Raw genomic sequence first — 9,393 nt, 5'->3', positions numbered from 1 at the left:
AGAGAAGAAAGGCTCCTTGCAGAAGGTGGGATTTGAGTTGTCTTGAGGAAAGTACAGAAAACCAAACAGCAGAAGAAGGGGAACAAGGCATTTCAGAACTGTGAGACAGCCACTGTAAAGACATAGAAGATGGAATGTTACGTGTGGGGAAAGGCAAACAATCCAGTGTAGCTAGATTGGACACTGCATGGATGGGAGGAAAGTGTAAGACTAGAAAGGTAGGAAAAGAGCAGGTTATGGAGGTTTTTATTTTTTTATTCTTTATTGAAAACTCTTTTAGTTTTCATGAATTAAATTTCTTCTAGTATCTCACCTCTCATGAAGAGCTAAACCACAGGGGAAAAAAGAATACAATTTTCCAGGTATATTATTCCACAAAGGTAGTCCCAGATAAAAGGAAAGTCCCCACATACATCAAAATATTTGTAGCACCAATTTTGTGGATGCAAAAACTGGAAACAAAGCAGATGTCCAGTGATTGAGTAATGGCTAGACAAAGTATGGCACATGAAGGTAATGGAATATTACTGTGCTGTAAAAAAAACATGGCTAAAACAGAAGAAGATTTACATGATCTGATACAGAGTGATCATAGCAGAGCAAATAAAATAGCACGCACAATGAGTGTAAGAATGTAAATATAAAGAACAACCTCCATATATCAATAAAAAATGTGTTGCCAGATTCCAAAAACCAATCACAGATCCAAAGAAGAGCAATGAAAAGACATATCCCCCTACTCCTTTGCAGCAGAGGGAGATCCATGTTTGTGGAGCATTGCATGTCTTTTTAAACCTTTCCAATCAACATTTAAATTCACAACTTTAATGCATCAAAATAAAAATATACTTTTTCTAAAGCACACCTATTGGTATCATTTTATCCTAATAATTACATCAGTAGGATATTAATTCCTTATGGTCAAAGATAGTTGTATTTTTGTCCTTGAATCTCCAAAACATTGCAGTGTCTGACACATGGTATATATTTAATAAATATTAGTAATATTTAGTTGAATTCATGAAAAAGGATGTTTCCTACTCATCAGTCTTCTCAGGGCCTCCTTTACTTCATTGTTCCTAAGACTGTAGATCAGGGGGTTCAACATGGGGATCATTACAATGTAGAAAATAGAAAACACTTTATTCTCATCTGTTGAGTAATTGGATTTAGGCATCACATAAGTGAATGTAAGGGTCCCATAGAATGGAGTGACTGCCACGAGGTGGGAGGTACCAGTTGAGAAAGCTTTGGATCTTCCCTCAGAAGAGCTTATCTTCAGGACACAGAAGAGGATATATATATAAGAAATTATGATAATTAGCACTGTGACCATAATTATTGACCCAGCAGAGGCAGCAAGAAGAATTTCAGCAAGGTTATCTTCAGAGTAAGAAAGTTTCAAAAGTGGTGAATAATCACAGACAAAATGATTAATCTTATTGGGTCCACAGAAGGACCAATTCAATAAATAGCCAGTGAAGGTCCAAGCATGTATACGACAGATAAGATGTGATGAGTAACAGAGTGCAGACCCTAGAAGACATGTTGGTGGAATAGAGTAGGGGGCTACAGATGGCCACATACCAATTGTAGGCCATCACAGCCAGCAGGAAGCATTCAGCTGTCCCAAAGGTGGCTCCACAGAACATCTGGGCCACACAGCCTCCAAGAGGAATTATAATTTTGTCCACAAGGAAGTTCTTGAGCATAACAAGTGGGACAGATGAGGAATATGCAGAGTCCACAAAAGCCAAATAACTAAGGAAAAGGTACATTGGAGTTTGAAGTTGGGAGCTATTTGTGATCAATATGATTATGCTAAGGTTACCAACTAATGTGACTGCATAGACACCTAGAAATATCACAAAGAGGATGACACAAAGAGTTGGATCATCTGTTAGCCCCAAAATAATGAATTCAGTCACAGCAGTGCAGACATCTGTCCTGGAAAGAGAGCCTGTTAGACAGGAAAAAAAGACTAAAATAGAATGCAGGACTAAGATTTGGATATGTTTATTGATGTATTCAGGAAGCCTTCACTGGCCACCTCCTGTGTGCCCATTGTACTCTCCTACTCCAATACTTTGCTCCTATGCACCATGGCAGAGTGACAATAAGCAAAGCAGAGATGAACAAATTAGTTTCCTTATAATCTTCCCAATGAGCAAATAGTATTGTTGCTTTGCCAATTTTTCCATTGTGACAGTGTAAAAAAACACGTAAAAGAGTGAGGAGAATGGTTGAATTCCCAACATAAGAACCTTTCTTAAATATATGCTGAGACAATATCCAAATGCGCAAATGCTGTTCTGCCAAATATCCTTTCCAAAGAAACTGAGTCTGCTTTGTGATTCCTGAGTTCTCACAGGACCACTCTCCACATCTAAAGATGGTATCCTCCTCATGCTAATTGACTATAAGGAAAGTTCTGGTTTCTAAGATAATCCTTGTGCTCAAAAATCACAAGAGAAAATGAATGAGGAATCTGGATTCTAAGGCTTCTCATTTTACTTTGTTCCTAGAACTTGCCATGACTACAAAGGGCTATTATCAGGCTAGATATTGCCAGCCTGAAGAACTATGGGAAATTTCCCATGGGAACTTTGCTGATCAACCTGCTGTAACCGTATCCTGTTTACCTATTGCTTCCTTCAATTGCAGAATAGCTGAGCAAGCTCTAGTATAGGAAAGTAGTGGCAAATTATTGTGCCACAAGAAAAGATGAATATGGCTGCTTCAGAGTAATATGGGAACACTTTTGTTAACTGATGCAGAACAAACTGAGTAGAACAATTAATGTGATGACCACAATAATCATGATAAGGAAATAACTTTGAAAGACCTCAGAACTTTTACCAAAATAGTGACAAATCATATCTTCAAAAGGCGAATGAGGAAATATTACCTACTACTTCTTGGCAGAGAGGTGATGGACTTGAAAAGATTAAGATTGATCCTATACCATTTATTTATTGATCTATTTAAAATTAATTGGTTTTATCCTGTAACTGCTTTTGACTTGTAATTACTTAAGTCATAGTTCTTTGTCTCTGAAATCATTTCCAAATTCACCTGGCCTGTAATGGGTTAATTTTAGAAATTCAGATCCCCTGCTAATCACTAATATATTCTTGCCTCAGAGAATTTAGTTGCTTTAGGGAATATGTGGGAAAGCAAGGGAGTGGGGTCTGAGCTCTCTACAGCATGAAGTTATCTGTCAAGGATGTTTGGTTTCCTTTCCAAAAGTCTAAGCCACTATCTTGCACCTGTACCCAAACAATGAGCATTTCTTATTCTCATGAGAAAATAAGGATAGTTATTGCTAGCCCTAATTACCAACCTTCCAACCAATCATGTTGTTCCCTGCACCTCAGCTCTGTAACCAATGATGTTGCCCTTAAGCCCATGACATCATCTACCCTATTCTGTTTTTTGTTTTATATTTCCCAAAATCTATAAAAGAGAACTGTCCTCTTTCTCAGGGACTTGGACATCAATTGAGGTAATCCACTGATCAATTTATTGATAAGCAGCATGCCCTTGCTAATACATGTCATCTTGCTCAGAGAGTTGTCTCAATTTACCTTTTTGTCCAATTTCAAACATGACAGGCTAGGGGTACAGTTGACACAAGCATTCTCTGACATGGCTGAATTGTTGACTTCTATTCCTTGACTATACATATCATTTATAAGGAGGGCCTCCACTGTGACTGAGGAGAGGTACTTAAGTGGGTAGTGATAGACATGGGGGAGGGAAAGAGTAACTACAAGCATTTTCTAAGTGCAAAAAAGACAAGGAGGTAGTATAATTTTATTTGTATATATGTTATATTTCTTTTAAAGACCAAAATGTCTTGAAATATTTGCATTTGTTGATGACTGTTGAGTTCAAAACAAAAGAAATTATCTCAAATATTACTTTTTTCCTGAAAAGTTATTACTCCCAACTCTAAACTCATTTTTCTTTTCTTCTTAATCCAATAAGATAGAAAATACTAAGATACTGTTCGGGTGAAGAAGAAACATTATAACACTCATTTATGGGTCTATTGTCCACCTCTTTCTTTATGACTGATCACAAAAAAAAGTCTTAACTAAACAAAAAATTGTAGAGTGCTGAGTGAATTTTTCAACACCTCCTACTTCACCCTTCCCTCTCAAGAGAGGATTTAGCATGCAAGTTTTCTGACAAAAGAAATGCTGTCCCTGTGGGATCCTTTTTTTTTCTCTTCTACAGTTGAAAACTCGTCAATATCACCACCTATTGTCATTGCAACAATCTCTAAGAAAGAGATAGTCCTTCTATTCTACAGGGCCAATTCCTCTAATTGTTCCATTAATTCCATCTCTCTTATTTTGACTCTAAGCTTTCCCCCATTGCAAAACTCCCTTTTAATTTTTAATCTTTTTATCTATGGGCTTTCCCCTTTTTACTAAAAATTGGCTCAGATCTGTCCAATCCTGTAAAATTTTCCATTTGATCCTGACATCCTTTCAAATTATCATATTATATCTCCTCCCTTTCCCAGTAACCTCTCAGGAAAAAAAAAATCTAATATTGTTTAGTACACTTCCTCTCCTTCTAATGTTAAACAATTATAGTCTTGTTTCTGACCCAATCACTCCATGGGAAATATCCTCTACAAACTTACCAATAATGAGTTAATTCATAAATGATAGTATTTTCATAATCTTCATTTAAATTCCTAGGGGGTAGGGATTGTAGCAGACTTTGTATTTGTATCATTGGCACCTAGGAAAGTAACTGAAAAATAGTTGATGCCAAATAAATACTGATTGATTGATTAATTATTGACCTCTACCAAGCACACAACTCCTCATGAGTTTTCATGACACTCTGATCCTAGTACTATTCTACCTATCTGACCTTTCCTCCTCAGTCTCCTTTACCAGATGATAATCCTTGTGCAGTCTCCTAACCTTACAAGTGCCTCTGTCTATGTCCTAGGCACTCTCTTCTTTCCTATATCTTTTAAATGAGCTCATTAGGTTCCATTGTCATTAACTTCTCTATTCAGATGAATCTCAAGTCTATACTTCCACCTCTGAACTTCAATCCATAGATCACCAATACTTGGACCTTTGTACATAGACATCTTGAAGGCATTTCAAACTCAACAATTCAAAAGAGAACTCATATTAATGTCAACATTCAATTTAAATAAATATTTTTATAATTTCTTATTTCTGTTCAGGGCCCCACTATTCATCTACACATTCTGGTTTGCAATCCTGGAATTAATCTCTACTCTTCTCTCCATCTTCCCTTACCCAACCAGTCAGTTGCCAAATCTTGCCACTTCTATATCCACAACATTTATGACATTTACTCTTATGTCCACTCACACAGTCATCTCCCTAACTCAGGTCTGAATCGCCTCTCACTTGGACTGTTGCAAACCACTCTTAATTTAAAGTCCAGTCTCTATATCCTCCATACTATCCTCCAAAAACCTACAAAAATGATCTTCCCAAAGCACATGGTTAATCATATCACTTGCTTACTCAGTCCTTAAACAGATATCTTATTGACTTGAGGACAAAATAATAATTCTTCAGTTTTACATTTATACTCCTATGCCATATTAATCCAGTCTTGCTCTTCAGATTTATTTCACTTTACTCTCAGGCATGCCTAGACTCCAATCCAACTTACCTACTGCCTGTACTCCAGACTCAGAATTCTACCCCCATCTCTGTCCCTCTGCGCAGGCCGTTCTCCATGCTCCAAATGCCCTACATTATCTCTGCTTCTTAGAATCTCAAGCTTCCTTTGTGTCTCAGCTAGTGGGTCACAGGAAGCCCAGTTTCTAAAACTGTATCCCTCCATAATTTATCATGTATTTACTTATCTCTGAAAATGTTTCATCCCTTCCTATCCCATAGAATGTAAACTCCCTGACATTAAGGACTGTTTTGTATTTTATTATTTTTATCCCCATTGGATAGGACAGGGCACCTTGCATAGTGTCCACATCAAAATAGTAGTTGAATGGAAGGCAATGAATGCATTTTTGAAAACTTCAAGCTTCATTCATATTGGCATCATAATCAAAATAATCATATAACAGGAATATTAACAACTCCATATGAAAATTTAAATTTCATAAATTATTTTTCTCCCACAATTTTTAGAAGAATATATTGTTAAGCTAATTTTACAGATGAAGTGACTAAGGATCACAGAGGTACAGTCATGTAGCCACAATCACAGTCAGAGCCAGTAAGACTCAGATGTGGGACTCAAACCCAGTTGTCCTAACTTCAAGTCCAATTCTCTTTCCACTACATCAACCAACAAATATATCAGTGAAATTCCTCACCCAAAGCCTCGATTTGAGAAGTGAGGGGAAAGTAATAAATAAGACAAATCTACTTATGGATACACAAAGATTTCTGTCTAAGTTTTCCTTACCTAACTATGTTTGATCATGTACTTACAGTTTGTAGAGTTGTCTCAGGGTATGTGATATCACCTATGAGAGATCAGAATTTTATTTACTAACATGCTATGATAATGTTCAATGTGTATACCTCACTTCTAAATCTTTAACTTCTGGTCCCTTATAGGGACCAGAAACAACAAGGCCAAAATCAGGAATGAATCTTACTCATTGTTGGGGGAGGGGAGGGGAAGAGGGAGAGGGAGAGAGAGGGAGATGCATTAAGGCCCTATACAAAACTGAAATCAATATAAAGTTTGGCATGGCAAGAAGAATAGACAGGCTTCCTTGAAATGAGCTACAAATCAGTAATCATATCTAAGAATTTTTACACAAAAACCAAGAACAGCAGTGGTATCTACTGATGCAACTAGATGATTACATTAGGCTCCAGCTATTATCTTTGCATAGTAGCACCATATTTATGTTGAGTGTCATAACATTTGGGAGATACTCCCTTGAGCAACTTAGCACCACATGTAGCCACCATCATTAAAATGCCTTTTGAAATTCATTGGGATTTTGAGTTGTGTGAGAAGTTCTCTAAATTCTCAGGGGGCTTCATTATTTTTTTTTCTTTATGTTTGTCTAGGATTTTTTAAAAGGAAAAAAAACAAGATTGGATAGCACTATAGCCAAGCTAGTATGATCTGTGACGGAAGCTCTCAAAAATTATTTTGGGATCAACTTGTGGCAATTGTGGTTGTGACGGCATTCACTATTAAATTAGATCCTCAACATGTCACCAGATTCATTTTCATCAGGCCATAACACATACTGATTATACATATACAAAACTGAAGCTGAAAGACCAACTATGAAAGTCAACTTACTAGAAACCACAAATCCTGGAACATAGGCACTATTCATAGTGAACACAATTATTATGTCTAAAGGCAGTACTGACAATCTTTTCAAGGCTCCTGATAAACTTTTGCTGAAATATAAGAGCACATATAATATGTGACACAAAAATTTTCCATAGGACGGTTGATATATGCTGTGAGTCAGTTGAGGGCTTGGAAAGCCCATAATGCTCACTATATCTTCTTTGGTCATAAATTCTTCACTTATCCATGTATCTGAGAAGGAAACTATTTCATGCCTCACTAAACTTGCTCATAATATCACCATTTATGTCTTACAGGGGTTTCTTGGCTGGTACTTGGGGCAGCACTCTGTTGCTTTGCCCATACTTGGATCTCGGTCACAGTCGTGGGTTGCAGTCTCAGGGCAAGAAGGAGCAGTAGCGCAGTAAGGCTTATAGCCACACTGTAGCAGGGACCCTCGTCACGGTTGCAGGGCAGAAAAGAGTGCTTGTGGTCACTCACAGACCAGAGCACAGGTCAAGAGAGTAGTAAACACCTCTACTTAGATCATACCACCTTGGAAAAAATGCAAACTTACAGGTCCCTGGAAGAATCTCTGAAAAGAGCATCACAAAATCCCTGAAACTTGGAACAGCCTATCCTCCACCCTGGAAGGAGAGCCCCACTTTAGCAAAGAGTTAAACCACAAAAATGAGCATACAACAGAAAAAAAATCTGATCATAGAAAGCTACTATGGTCACAAGAAAGATCAAAACACCCACTCAGAAGAAGACAACAAAGTCAAAATTCGTACTTGCAAAGACTCACAAAAAAATGTGATTTGGTCTCAGGGCATGGAAGAGCTCAAAAAAGATTTTTAAAATCCTAAAAGGAGGTAGAGGAAAAATTGGGAAGAGAAATAAAAGTGATGCAAGAAAATCATGACAAAAGAGACAATAGCTTGGTAAAGTAGGCACAAAATACTGAAGAAAATAACACCTTAAAAAACTGAATTGGCCAAATGGCAAAAAGAAAAACCCACATGAGGAGAAAGATGCCTTGAAAAGTACAATTGGCCAAAGAGGAAAAGATATTAAAAAATTCACTGAAGGAAAAAAAATCTTTAAAAAGGAGAATGAACCTAATGCAAAAGGAGGAAAAAAAATTCACTGAAGAAAATAATTCCTTAAAAATTAGAATTGAGCAAGTAGAAATTAATGATTTTATGAGACATCAAGAAACAATAAAAATAAAACCAAAAGAAGGAACATAGAAGATAATGTGAAATATCTCCTTAGAAAAACAACTGACCTGGAAAATAGATCCAGGAGAGATGATTTAAGAATTATTGGACTACCTGAAAGCCCTGATCAAAAGGAAAAAAAAAAACAAAGCACATGGACAGCATCTTTCTTTCTTCATTTATTTTTGGCTAGGCAATGGGGCTAAGTGGCTTGCCCAGAGTCACACAGCTAGTAAGTGTTAATGTATCTGAGGCTGGATTTGAACTCAGGTCCTCCTGAATCCAGGGCTGGTGCTCTATCTACTGTGCCACCTAGCTTCCCCTTGGACAGCATTTTTAAAGAAATTGTCAAGGAAAACTGCCCTGATATTCTAGAACCTGAGGGGAAAATCAAAATAGAAAGAATCCACTAATCACTTCCAGAAACCAATTTCAAAATTGAAATTCCCAGAAATACTATCACCAAATTCCATTGCTCCCAGGTCATGGGGAAATATTGCAAGCAGACAGAAAGAAACAATTTGAGTGTCATGGAGCTATTGTCAGAAAAACACGAGATTCAGCAGCTTTTACATGAAAGCATTAGAGGGCTTGAAATATGACATTCTGGAGAGCAAAGGAGCTAAGATTACAACCAAGAATCACCTACCTAGCAAAACTGAGGATAATCCTTAAGGGCAACTATGGATATTCAATGAAATAGAAGACTTTCAAGTATTCCTCATGAAAATACCAGAAGTAAATAGGAAATTTGACTTTCAAATGTAAGACTCAAGAGAAGCATAAACAGGTAAACAGGAAAGGGAAATCATAAAGGAATTAATAAGGTTAAACAGTTCCTATTCTTACCAGTTATTTTCCCTGGTTTTCC

At 37.0% G+C, this 9,393-nt stretch overlaps 1 pseudogene; it reads right to left on the bottom strand.

Moving 5' to 3' along the window:
- Positions 1–1,018: 1,018 nt before the first annotated feature.
- On the bottom strand, positions 1,019–7,907 carry LOC114034041 (annotated as a pseudogene).
- Positions 7,908–9,393: the final 1,486 nt, after the last annotated feature.

This window comes from Vombatus ursinus, unplaced genomic scaffold, assembly GCF_900497805.2.
Source record: "Vombatus ursinus unplaced genomic scaffold, bare-nosed wombat genome assembly UNPS02007855.1, whole genome shotgun sequence".
In the NCBI taxonomy this organism is placed as follows: domain Eukaryota; kingdom Metazoa; phylum Chordata; class Mammalia; order Diprotodontia; family Vombatidae; genus Vombatus; species Vombatus ursinus.
This window is presented reverse-complemented; position numbering and strand designations above follow the sequence as displayed.